This window comes from Notothenia rossii (genome assembly GCF_949606895.1).
Source record: "Notothenia rossii genome assembly, chromosome: 10".
Lineage (NCBI taxonomy): Eukaryota > Metazoa > Chordata > Actinopteri > Perciformes > Nototheniidae > Notothenia > Notothenia rossii.
This window is the reverse complement of record NC_136908.1, coordinates 33,958,199-33,972,438: the sequence shown is the minus strand read 5'-3', so window position 1 is coordinate 33,972,438 and position 14,240 is coordinate 33,958,199. Positions and strand designations below refer to the sequence as shown.

The window sequence follows — 14,240 nt, the reverse complement described above, 5'->3', positions numbered from 1 at the left end:
GGAGTTTAGGTTTGGGAGGGAGGAAGGAAGATTAGGATTAGGTAAAAAGGTAGGGAGTGGTTAGGGTTAGGATGGGGGGAAGGGAAGGGTTAGATTAAAGGGAGGGAAGAGAACTGCTACCCCGGAAACAGGATGCAACGCGTCATCAGTGAAGCTCGTCACGTGCCTCAAAGGTTGAGAAGGAGGGGCCGTCCCGTCACGTGTCTCAAAGGTTGAGAAGGAGGGGCGATCTTGAGGTTGAGAAGGAGGGGCGTGTGGTACTGCGCACTGCAGTGAGGGGCTTCTCGAGGCGGCTGGCTTCCCTTGCCTCACAATCCAATCAAATCACATCAACTAGTGTTGCAGTGACGCGTCATAAAACCCGGAAGTAAGCTGCGCTCGGTTTCCCTCATCGATTTATAATATGACAAATCGACAAAAAAGCAATGGGATTTCTCCATAGGATTTTGGAAAATAGCTCGAAATAAGGTCAGTGGAAAACTAGATAAATGCATGTTTTGTTCAGTCGGATAATATCCACATGTCTACCCTACTTTTATAATTTTCCAGTCATAAATCTAATCGATAGAATATAGATAGTGTCACTGTGTTACCGAATAAGATATGGGCCGAACAACTGGTGATATTCTATAATGGTATAGGCAGATGTAGCAGGGGCGTGGCCTTTGTTGAATAACCAGGAAAAACACATTTCGATCGCTTCTTCTGTCGTTTAGATCAATCTTTTGGTATATTTGGCTCCATAGGAACACTTTGATGCACATTCAGTACCAGTGTGTGAGGTTGTGGTTGCGATGCCGATATGCGGACGCGTACAGCGAGGACTACAAAAAGACACATGAGGTGACTGGGGATATGTCCGTTCAAAAGATTGCAAGCTTGAATAAATCATTTAAACCATTTATTTTTGCCAGAGTTATTACTGAATATCATTCTTAGTGTGATACCAAGTCCATCTGAGACCTGTGTATACCTCAGACAGCCTACAAGTGAAGCATGCGTTGTTTACTCACAGTTTGAAAGTAGCGTGGAGAAGTCTTCAGCTGTGGAGCTGTGATCTGCCCAGGATAAACTGCAGTAGGGCCTGGCTCATTTCGTGGCATCTGCAGGCAGTGGCAAGTACTTCCGGCATCTGCCACAGAGGCCGCTACTCCGTGGTATCTGTGGCAAGTATATGCCACAGATGTGCTATCTGTGGCAAGTATATGCCACAGCCACAACTTGCCGTGGCAAGTATATGCCACAACCATGCCACAACTTGCCGTGGCAAGTATATGCCACAACTTGCCGTGGCAAGTATATGCCACAACTTGCCGTGGCAAGTAAATGCCACAAGTTAAGAGAAGGTTTATGGTAGCTGCCACTCGCCTTCCGTGGCAAATGCTGATATTTAAACCCGTATTTATCGCGTAAAATGTCGCTGTTTTGGCATGACTTTATCGGACTGATCTGTACACAAGACTGATGATCTGTTACTGATGGTCCGATCTCTATTTTTCAAAAAAGATTAAACATTATATGTTCTATAGATTTTACTTGGAGAACGTGGTTTATTAAAATAAATAAACGTGCTATTTTTATGATAATACTCAAGATATATTATTAGTAAGTTGACATAAAGATCTAACATTGTTGACCAGAGGTGGGAAATAGGCTAACTTGTATACTCAAGTAGCCTACTGTACTTGTGATTTAGAAATAGCCTACTTGTGCTATAAGGATAAGGACAACCAAGCGCAAAGCCTACAAGCACTGAAAAGCTGGCAAGGGGAGACGGATGAGCATGACTCAGCGTTCTGTCAAGAACTCGAACAATATAAATTGTTCGCCAGTTTCAAAACGCAATAAAAGGGTGGATAAAAAAGCATGCATTGTGTCTCGATTTTTAATATACTGTCATGATTGTCTTAACGGAATAACATGGTTTGTTTAGATTCACTGATATCAATATCTAATAAGAATAATCCGAAGCATTTAAATAAAAATGTTCAACCAGAATTAAAATATTAAACAACAAAACAGATACAATGACATTAATCTGTTTATTAACAACGAAAATAATACAAATTAAGTACATATGCCTGGATTTAAAATAACACATTTATACATGTGTACAATCAAATATAACTGTCCTTTGCCTCATTTATAAAATATAAATCTTAGCATCTCACTAGCAGTGGCAACTGCAATCAGTTACAGCTGCCCCAAGTCTGTAGCCAAGTCTAATAACACCATTGTACACGTTGCTGTGTCAATACAGATTTTTTTTTTTTTTTATTATTTGTCTTTACTAGTAACAATACACCTGGTTATCGTAGCAAGCAGTGGAAACTCCCCTCAAGAAGCGACAATTGCCAAGGGCTTGCGTTGCAACGCTCACTTGCCAATATTTCTTTTTTTATTACAATATAGGCCTATGTTTAGCCTACTATCGCACGTTTGTTTATTTTAGCAAACCAAGTAGGCTATTCCAAGTAAAATTGAATATAAATGATAATTTATTATCTTTTTGAAAAATAGAGATCGCACATCAGTCCTGTGATAGTCCAGCGACATTTTACACGATAAATACGAGTTTAAATATCAGCATTTGCCACGGAAGGCGAGTGGCAGCTACCGTAAAACTTCTCTTAACTCTGGCATCTTGTGGCAACTCCCGTTCAGCATGCGCAAATGCCACGGCAAGTTGTGGCATAGACTTGCCAAGGCAAGTTGTGGCATATGCTTGCCATGGCAAGTTGTGGCATCTGTGGTATTTACTTGCCACGGCAAGTTGTGGCATATACTTGCCACGGCAAGTTGTGGCATCTGTGGCATATACTTGCCACAGAGGCCACAGAGTAGTGGCCTCTGTGGGAGATGCCACAAATGCCAAGGCACATGACACGGCGAGTAGTGGCAACACTCATTGTGTTCTAGTATGATAAATAAAATAACATTGTACCTTGAAAATCAATGCATTCGTTCATTTGACACGTTGGTGGTTTTAGGTAGGCTATACAGCGACCCCTGGCGGTTCTAGTGTGAAGTAAAAGTAGAAGTAGCCTACCTAAATGTTGGAATACTCTGTTACAAGTAAAAGTCATGCATTAAAATGTTACTCAAGTAAAAGCGCAAAATGATTAGCATAACAATATACTTAAAGTGCATATTACATGTTTTCATTATAATGATTGATCATGAAAGTGTTCTCAAAGCTGGTAAAGGTGCAGCTAGTTTGAATGACTTTGTATACTGTAGTAGGGTATCTTGTGAATTTACTCCAGGAGTAACTATAAAGTCTGATTTAAGACTTGATTATATGTATCATCATTAATCAGAATCTGTAGTAAGTAACTAAAGGTAGCGTATTAAATAAATGTAGGGGAGTAGGCTACAATTACACAATTTACCTCTGAATTGTAGTGGGGTAAGTAACCTACTACGTAACATACCATTTACATACTCAACTAAAGTACAAGTAGGCTATTTCTAAATCACAAGTACAGTGCTTGAGTATACAAGTTAGCCTATTTCCCACCTCTGGTCAACAATGTTAGATCTTTATGTCAACTTACTAACAATATATCTTGAGTATTATCATAAAAATAGCACGTTTATTTATTTTAACAAACCACGTTCTCCAAGTAAAATCTATAGAACATATAATGTTTAATCTTTTTGAAAAATATGATCGGACCATCAGTAACAGATCATCAGTCTTGTGTACAGATCAGTCCGATAAAGTCATGCCAAAACAGCGACATTTTACGCGATAAATACGGGTTTAAATATCAGCATTTGCCACGGAAGGCGAGTGGCAGCTACCGTAAACCTTCTCTTAACTCTTAAAGACCCAGTGAAGTGCATGTTTTTGCACCAAAATGAAATGGCAGTTTCATTCCTTACATATCATTGTGCCTGTTCATGGCTAAAATATTTTTTAATAATTCATAATTAATGAATTAATGAATTATTAATTTTGCCGTCCGAGCCTAACGGAAGTTGCAGACGATAGTGGCTGTGACGTCACAAGATGTACCCAGTTGCGATTGTAAACATGGCGGAGACTTTGAAAAGTGATACTAGTGAGAGAAATGATTGATTTGGACAGCTTTTCGGACAGGATAGATGAGGAAAGTGATCAATTTGGTGCACTTTGAGGGCAACATTAAGAGATTTATGGATACAGCTCTCAACACTCATATGAAACATATATTTCAATAATCAAAAAACATTGGAAGGATTTCTTAACCTATTTTATACAACTAATATTACATAGATGGAAATATTTGTTTACATAGATGACCAAACCCACTGAGATAACTTAGGCTACAGTTTACCTCCCTGAGCTGACGTTATCTCTCTCAGTCCCACAGGAGAGCACTCTCCCTCTCCTTATTGTTGAAACAGCTAATCTCCGTTAGCTCCGAGCTAGCACCAGATGCTAACGACAACACTGTAACTCTCTCAGTCTCTCTTTCTCTCTCTCTCTCGAATCGACCAGTGGCCTTTATTTATCATGATCAATCAAAGAATCTACGAAACAATGACACCAGCCAGGCTCACCTTCATCTTTTGGGAACAGAAACATCGCCACTTCGGCAGACTTGACATTACTACAGCCAGCGGCAATGCATCGTTTCCCCTGTGTTTTTCATCCCTCTTTCTTCACTGTCGCCTCCATTGTCAGGTTTTCTCGATTGGCAATCACTTCCAGTCGACTCCGACACACTTTCCAGGAAAATACTAGAACGGTGGTGAATGTAAACAGTGCGGCGGCGTCCATCTCGTGACGTCACGCAGTAGATCGCAAGCCACGCCCACGAAGGCGAAGGTCGACTGCAGATTTCCCCGGCAAATTCAAAACTAGTCAAATTCGTTGCTATTCCAACATCTTTTGATATGGGTTCCAATGGACAATTTTGGTCATTACTATACGTATTAGCATAACAGATCATGCACAGGTGCACACTTCACAGGGTCTTTAACTTGTGGCATTTACTTGCCACGGCAAGTTGTGGCATATATAAGTTGTGGCATATACTTGCCACGGCAAGTTGTGGCATGGTTTTGGCATATACTTGCCACGGCAAGTTGTGGCTGTGGCATATACTTGCCACAGATACCACATCTGTGGCATATACTTGCCACAGATACCACGGAGTAGCGGCCTCCGTGGCAGATGCCGGAAGTACTTGCCACTGCCCGCAGATGCCACGAAATGCGCGTGCTGTCTCTCATAAACTGTGATACGACTTCTGTGGCTTGTTCTTGTTGTCAGTCTTATATTTGTATCATGTATCGTTATTAATATGATGTCGAGTTGATTTGAGACCCGTTTATACTTTCATACCATCTGTTAGTGAAACATACAGTCTGTCTGAGTTGTTTACACCCATCTCCAACGCAGCGTGGAGAGCTGTGGTAAACAGTGATCCGCTCAGATTAAACTGTGATACGAGTTCTGTGGTTATCACAGAAACTTTTCATTGTTATGCGGATGATACTCAACTATATTTATCAATCAAGCCTGATGAAATTAATCATCTAAATAAAATTCAAGACTGCCTCAAGGACTTAAAAACGTGGATGACCTTACATTTTTTGATGTTAAACACGACCAAAACTGAAGTTATTGTACTTGGCCCGAAGAATCTACGAAACAAATTATCTAAAGATATATTAACTATGGATGGCATTAATTTGGCCTCCAGTGAGACTGTAAGGAATCTTGGTGTTATATTTGATCAGGATTTATCCTTTAACGCCCACATAAAATCAATTTCAAGGACCGCCTACTTCCATCTACGTAACATTGCAAAAATCAGGCATATCTTGCCTCAAAACGATGCAGAGAAATTAGTCCATGCATTTGTTACTTCAAGGCTGGATTATTGTAACTCCTTATTATCAGGGTGTACCAAGAAGTCAGTCAAGTCGCTTCAGCTGATTCAAAATGCTGCAGCTCGTGTACTAACCAGAGTTAGGAAAAGGGACCACATTACTCCTGTTCTGGCTGCCTTACACTGGCTCCCAATAGAACACAGGATAGAATTTAAAATTCTTCTTCTTGCCTACAAAGCCCTTAATGGGCAGGCGCCATCTTACCTTAAAGAACTCATTATACCCTATTGTCCTACTAGGGCATTGCGTTCCAAGAATGCAGGGTTGTTGGTTGTTCCTAGAGTCTCTAAAAGTACAATGGGAGCCAGAGCCTTTTCTTATCAAGCTCCACTTTTGTGGAATCAGCTTCCAGTTTGTGTTCGGACGGCAGACACCCTATCCGTTTTTAAGAGTGCGCTTAAGACCTTCCTTTTTGATAAAGCTTATAGTTAGGGCTGATTAGATTCAGCCCCTAGTTTTGCTGATATAGGCTTAGTTTGTCGGGGGACATCTTACTTCTTCCTTCTCTCTGTCTATAGAGCTCCTGCGGATGATGTCACATATGCTGGTCACGTGACGAGAAACGAAGGGGGCAGCCATTTTGGCAGTAATCGCGTCAGTAAATTCATTGGCAGGCACTGGCAGACTGTCGAGGATGGTGGATAACTGCTGTGTACCAGGTTGCACAAATAGGCGTGGGAAGAAGAAAGGTGTATCTTATTATCGCATTCCAAAAGACGCGGAGAGGAGGGAAAAGTGGATCGCAGCGATTAAAAGAGCCAGGAGCCGTCTGAACAAGACTGAAAGATGGGAACCCCCGGCCGTTTGCTTTCGCTTATGCAGTGATCACTTCATATCAGGTGGGTGAAGGAATACAGTACAATGCTACAAAAAGTTTCTGGTCAGTTTAATTTTTACCGAAGTAGAATCTAGCACCCAGTTATTATAGCTAACGGACTCTGTGATGTCCCTTTTTAACTCAACAAGTGTGGCTCTGGTGCAGCCTAGCCAGTTAGCTTGTAGCAAGTGTTAAATATGTTCTTTATTCTCGCGTCCAGGAGAGAAGCTTTAAAATGAGACTAAATGGAGTCTCTGAAAAGATTCAAATGGGATACTTTAATTAAAAAAGGCGCGGTTGTGTTACAGACAGAATATTGTTCCGTCAGACAAACAGCTGTGGTCCGGTTCTCCTGAGCAAGAAAGACAGCGGATCTCTCCCCCGGCGCTGCTATATATATCCTCTGCTGGCTCCTCCCCGCCAGCCGGCTCACCTCGTCTCCAATGTCCGTTATTGCATTTAAACAGAGGATAGGTTCTTTTCACATTCAATATATGCTTAACACGCCGTTTCTCCTCATATTCTCTTTCATCACTTTTCATTTAACACATTCTAAACGCTGTAATCAATACTCTAAACAATACTTCTCGGCTCGTTTGGTTTCCGGTCATTCCGGATGTTGTCACATGCTACTCTCGTCTGTAAACAATGTATTCAAATAAACTGTACCTTCATTTAATATTCAGCATGATAGTATCTCGACATCTATAGTTGTAGTGTTAAATCAGTAGGCTTCGGTTTGCACCACTCCATATCATTTCGCTACTAAATTCACCTCTTCAGGAAATCGTATATTAGCCACATGCTAAATGCTAACCGGCGATGAAGGATTTTCAGAATAAAAGCTTAACTGCTTGTGCACAAGAATTTCTGGTTTTTCAGTATAAAAGAGCATTAAAACTGACAGCATGTTTAAACTACATTTCCCCATTAAAACATTGATTTTAATTTCTAACAGTCCCTCCTTACACACCTAAAAGGTGTGTATAATACTGAAATCAATGAGTTCTTCATCTGAACTTTGCATATTACATATCTCATATTAACAAACATACAATCAAATGGAATGGTTTTACAGCCGGCTTTACAAAAATACAAAATAAATTCTTGTCTGTGTTCAAACATAAAAGTTTTCCCTTGTGTATAACTTCTAGTGTTTACATTCAATATCATTCTTCAAAATAGCAGCAATGGCTTGGTATCAGAACATTTCTTCCTCCCTCCTTTCACAGAAACCGTTCTCATACCACGCTCAGTGTTAAGGCACTTGTTTTACAAAGTGAAAAGAAACAAACCATTTTAGAATAGCAATGATTTATACAACATGAAATCTACCATATTAGAATAGTATAAAATAATAATGTCAAATACAATGGACTATCTTAGAATAGTGTAAAATTAATTGGAATAATAAAAATATACTATCTTGGAATAGTATGAAGTAAATTGAAATGGATTCACTCCATTTTAATTTTGCTCACTTCTTCACATGATTTCATCATTTAAAGAATCACATCGGCTGGACATTCATTGATCAATCTCATCTCCGAACATCCATATCATTTAAACTAACTCGTCATCAACATCTGTATACGGGGTGGGTCGTCTTGTTCTGCTAGCATTTGTAACTGTCTCCTCCTGAGAAATTTACCCTCCCTCCTTTCATACCATTTAAGGTATGAAAGTAATATGTTCTCTAGAAGGGGCCGTTGTGCGTTCTACTCTGGGGTACGGCAGTCTAGACAGTCATTTCTGGGAGAAGATTTTGGTCAGTTACAACAGTTGTAGAGTTTCATCACTTAAAAGTTCCTACTCAGTACCTTTGGGTGGTCTGTTCTAATGCAGTGATAAAGTCCCTGAAATGGTGTGAAAACCGGTGGAATATCAATAACTCATTATACTAATTTATTTTCAATTATGGTCTACTTAAATACCTATGCTAACCCCTTTTACAGTGTGTGGAACCTTGGGTGCCCGAGCATGTGATAATTACTCCCTCCTTTAACAAGGATTTTAAAAACAGAAGTCATTTCATTAATGGTTTGCAGTTTAATTCAGGAATTTACACCTATGGCAGATATGTTTCTCCTTTAAATAACATCTCTAAACGTCAGGTCATCTGGTGAATGGATGACCTTTAGGAGCTGGTGGCGCTTGTCTTTTAAAACTCATACTCTGGTGCCGTGCGCTCCCTCTGAAGCTGCAAGTAAGATTTAAAACATCTGCAGGGTGGGTTGAGCGACCCCTTCTCCCTAAACGATGTTTGTTGTAACAAATATGTACCATCACAATGAGTGATCCAAGGCCCCGCATGTATTACTCCCAACTACATTAGTTTTTTTTTTTTTTTTTTTTTAATTAAACTTTGCTTTCGCTCTTTGCCCAGTGTCATTTTAAAACTCTACATCTTGGACGAAAAACAAATGTTATTTCCACCTTAATCTTCCCTCCTGAGGTAATAACCATGCCACAATGGAGAAATCAATACTCTAGATTGGAACACCATCTTTGGCTTGGTACTAGCTCTACCTTTAACATTTTCCATACTAATAAAGATTTGTCTGCTTTTATAGAGTGGTTACTAAAACCATTCCTTTAAACTGTAGGTCTATACTGTAACAAGTTCAATCTTCCCCAAATTCACACATGAATAAAAATCTCTTAAAGAATAATTTGTTCATATGATGAAAAGATTGAATAATATGTTCTACCCTCAGTGTGTTTTTAGGGTTATTTAATAGTTTCCTCTTTTTTCTTTATAAATTCACCAATTTATTAATTCATGGCTGATAAATCTTTTTCTTTACGTATTTCTCGTTGGTGAATAAGTGTGTTTATGTGTAAACTCACTCACTCCCGTTTTCCTTCTCTCCCCCTCTGGTTGTCAAGCCACGACCCCCTCACATTCTGCCGGACCATGCCAACTCCTCCGTTCTTTCCTCTCCTCCGTCCACCTTCTCCTCAGTCCATCTGCTCTTGGATCCTTCCGCTGTAACTCTCTTCAGTGTCCCATCTGCTTTGCTTTTCATCTCCTCCTTTACAGTCTCTACTTTGTTGCATGGAGGGCGTATTCCGCTCTCATGTCCCACACTCTGCTCTTGTGCCCAAATCTTGTGGCTCAGCTTGGAACTTCATGTCCTGTGGGGGACCGATGAGAGTGTGCCTTTTTATGTCACCTGGTTTTGGTTCTTGGTGCCTCAGGTGGAGATAGTTCTGGATGCAGCGTTGGAGTTGTTGGTTCAGCTCTGGTTCTCTGTCTGTTCTATGGAGGAGGAGGAGTCTTCCGTGGTGAGGTCTTTTGTCTGTTTGGACGATGGCATCGTAGCGGTCTGACAGGCGGATAGATAGAGAGAGAGAGAGATCTCGGGAGGCATTACGTATAGTTACATTCTAACACACTGAGGTAAAATAAATCCAACCTTTTCCACTCTATTTTCCTAATCTTACTATCCATCTTAGTTGTTAAATGCCATCTAAACACAATTCATGTCTACTAATAATTGTACCATATCCCTAAACATTGCCTTCACCCACTGTAACATGTTTATTCCAATTAACTCTTTCAGGAAACCATTTTCTTCTATAAATTTAAATACCTACATGTTTCAAGCACCACATATTTCACACACTATAAAAGAACGTCTCCATATTTTCTCCATCACTTTAAATCTCACTGTTATTTAGAACCGTAGTAACTTTGGTGACTGGACATATCTGCAATGTCGCCACTATCTGCTGGGGAATCTTGTTCATAGAGTTTGTACGTACAAAGCTGTACTTGTGGGTTAGTAGCCTGTGTCTAACAATCATTTTCAATAATTGTGCTCAGGTCACCGATCGGTTGTTCATAGCTTAACAGGGGGTGTTTCTGGTACAGACTAAAACATGGATCCAGTGTATTTAGAGATTCCCCTAATCTGTAAATCCCCATCACTTACATATCCCAATCACTTAAACCCATCTCATCATTTGATACAAGAACTGCATATAAGGGGGTGAATCATCTTGATTATAACCGCCTCTTGTTTGGGACCGAGTATTTCTAACTCCTCCTCTTGTTGCTCAGCTGATCTTTTGGCTCTGGGGATAAGTGAAAGTCTCTGAAACACAGCTGGAGTCTTGTTAGTGATGTGGGCATTCTATGAGTGAACTAATGGATCCATGTCTTACATAATATTGTACTCCCCTTCCAACCAGAAAGGTGCCAAGTGTAATGAGCACAATCAACAATGCTATTCCGACTCTTATCCCTAGGGGACCCCACAATTGGTTTGGCTTTGTTCTCATCATCTCTATTTTAAACCTGGTTGTGTCTGTTACAGAATTTAAATAATGAGTACAAAAATAACATAACAAATTGGACTCTTTTTACAGATGTAAAACAAAAAATAGGTTTTCACATTAATGTACAATCTATAAAAATCTATAGACAATTTGTCTTTTGAGCTGTTTCTATCTTTATCTTATTTCTATTTATTGTTTTGTTCCAGCTCTGCCAAATCAGTCCTAACTCCCAATAATGTTCTGGAAGTTGCCAGTGAAGGGTGACAATGTGTGAGGTGGTGTCAATTTGCTCCTTTTTCTTTACCTTTAAACCGGAGCGCGTGTGAAGTTTGTTACAACCTTTCACGCTTCCGTCCACCGGGGATCAGCCCACTGTCTTTTGTGAACTTTCACCCTCACCCAATCACCTGGCCGAACAGGAGTCTCTTCTGGTGTCTCGTCTGGTATCTCTGTAGTTTTCCTAGCCTGCTGTGTAGACAAAACTTGCATAATATTACTCAGAGTTCTGACATATTCATCCACTTCTATTTGTCTAATATCTAAAACTGGACCACTCCCTCCTTGGAGAAGGCCCGAGCTTCGGCATACCTCTTGTTGACTACATGTTATTATTTATTAACTACAACGTCACTGAAATCAACATATCTGTATAATCATGACACTCCCTCCTTTGAGCATAAAATGCTCAATTAATATTGCAATGATTACCCTATTCTGAACAGGACATGTAAAACCCATAACGTTGCATTAAAGAAATATAAATTCTCCGTGTACCCACAAGGGGTACAAAAATATCGTATGATTTATGGTTTTCTGATGGTATAAATGCATATTCACTATAAAAAAAATCAGCAATTAGCACTTCTAATAGTTTACTTGTTTCAATAATGGCTTTTGTCATGGTATTATGCATCATCGTTGCTGCGAAAAACAATACCCCTGGTGTCGCTAATGCGTCTCAATAATTCTAGGATTAGAGGATTGGTTGACACTGCTGAACTAACATATGATAAAATAATATTTCTCCAAACTGGAGGGAAAATATGAACTATTCTCTCAGAGAGTGACCTGCATGAAGGGCTGGTGCTGGTTGATCATCAGCTGGATACAGTCCTCTTGTTTGCCATTGTTCCAACAGTTTCTCCATGTGGTTCCATGTTTTTTCTAAGTTTTGGAGCTGTTATGGCATCTGATCTGATTTGTATCCTTCCTTTGATATCTGCTGTTGAGCCTGGCTCTACATCTAGTCTCAACTTAGTTTGTTTTGGTGACATGTTCTCTAATTATGTATTAACCTATCAAAGATGAAGCACTAATCTTCTGACTATCACCTTCGTTGCTGTTCGTCCGAACTTTAATTTTTTTTTTTTTTTTTTTTTGCTCAAAGTTTTATTATTTTTATAGATTTTTTTTTTTTTTTTTTTAAGTTTAAGGTAAAATATTAATAAAGTTAATTAATATATAAAAAATATGCAAAATTAAAATATGAAATGTTAAAATAAAGTTGTACCGTGTATGGTTTTGACTTTGAAATATGAATTTGGTTCAAATTCACAATGTTATGGTGTTTCCGCTATTTGGGTAATAATTCTCTACTACCACCAGAGTGCGCTATTTTAAATTCCAGCTTAATCCACTAGGGAATAGCTGTTTCAAAACTGACTCGTTTTTGACAAAGGAGAAACGTAGTTTCCTCAAAAATATCTTTAAAATAGGAATTTACACTATGGTTAAACAACACAACACATAACCGCCAAAACACATTTGCAAAGAAGAATATTCACAATGTTATGGTGTTTCCGCTATTTGGGTAATAATTCTGTACTACCACCAGAGTGCGCTATTTTAAATTCCAGCTTAATCCACTAGGGAATAGCTGTTTCAAAACTGACTCGTTTTTGACAAAGGAGAAACGTAGTTTCCTCAAAAATATCTTTAAAATAGGAATTTACACTATGGTTAAACAACACAACACATAACCGCCAATACACATTTGCAAAGAAGAATATTCACAAAACCGCCAATACACATTTGCAAACAGAAGTACTTCCAATAGTTCTAACTCTAACAAGAAGTATGATGTTCTTTAGAAGATGGAATGCCCAGCCTCAGTGTGTTAAAGCAAACAGAGTACTTCAATTAGCATTTCATGAAATGGTGACTGCCGTGGCTCACCGTGAACATGAGGTCAAGACAAAATGGCAACTGGTTTTCCAACCTTTGACCTGAAGAACAAAGGGATTTGAGAAAACACCTGGAGTTGAAATTGGTGAGGTGATATTTTGTCTAGTAAATTCAACACACAACACTGTAGTTTAAAATAACATTTCCATTTAGTTTACAATGATAAATGGGCCTCATACCCTTACGTCATAGCCCTCTACCCATGTACGTAAATGTTTTGACTTTAAGAGCCAGTATGGTCATTTCTTCTGTTTAAACACGCTATTTATGGGACAAATAGGACGCTAAGCAAACACAATTAGAAGAATATCGTCTATCTAACGCACGAATGTCGCACTTCCTGCCGTAATCCACAACGCAATGTCTTGAAAAACAGAATGGTGTAACCACTGAGAGCTTCAAACTGCTCAGGCCTTTTCCTTGAAATAGGACTTTTTTTAAAACAGCCTCACGCTGTTGTTACACAAAACACTCACTCCAATAACCTTAGCTTCAAACTTTGGCTGTGTCTTTCCCTCAAGCAGTCCCGACTGCTTAATGGCCTAAAACCATTCACGTAAAACGCCAAAAAAGACACATATAGTGATTGGCCTCTAGCCGACATGTACTAACAGACAAACGAATAGCATGCAGGGTTAAATAGAAAAAAAGAAATTGAACTCACCCTGCCTGTAACAAAGCAACGCCACGTGGTAGGCTACCAATATTTATCAATTTAGGCTTGTTTTAACTTAAATTGCACAGCTATTTTCAGGATCCGCTGGCCGCCGTCAAACACACAGAACTAACATTGTCCTACATTAACTATTGAAGAATTCGATATAACAGGTTTCTCCATACCTAGTTGATTTGAGCTCTCTGTGTGCTGAACGGATGCCAGCGGGTCCAGCAAGCAGCCTGCTGTAGTCTCTCCCGGTTTTGCGAGATCCTGGGCTAGCTCGCCAATTGTTAAATATGTTCTTTATTCTCGCGTCCAGGAGAGAAGCTTTAAAATGAGACTAAATGGAGTCTCTGAAAAGATTCAAATGGGATACTTTAATTAAAAAAGGCGCGGTTGTGTTACAGACAG

The 14,240-nt window shown here is 39.4% G+C and overlaps 1 protein-coding gene across 1 annotated transcript in view; it reads left to right on the top strand.

Annotated features, from left to right (window-relative positions):
• The first annotated feature begins 453 nt into the window (after positions 1-453).
• LOC307021213 (uncharacterized protein) overlaps positions 454-14,240 on the top strand; it is a 44,194-nt gene continuing 30,407 nt past the window's right edge. Inside the window, exon 1 of the transcript XR_013803105.1 lies at positions 454-468. The gene's annotated coding sequence lies outside the window, so the exon portion shown is untranslated. The remainder of the gene's footprint in view (positions 469-14,240) is intronic.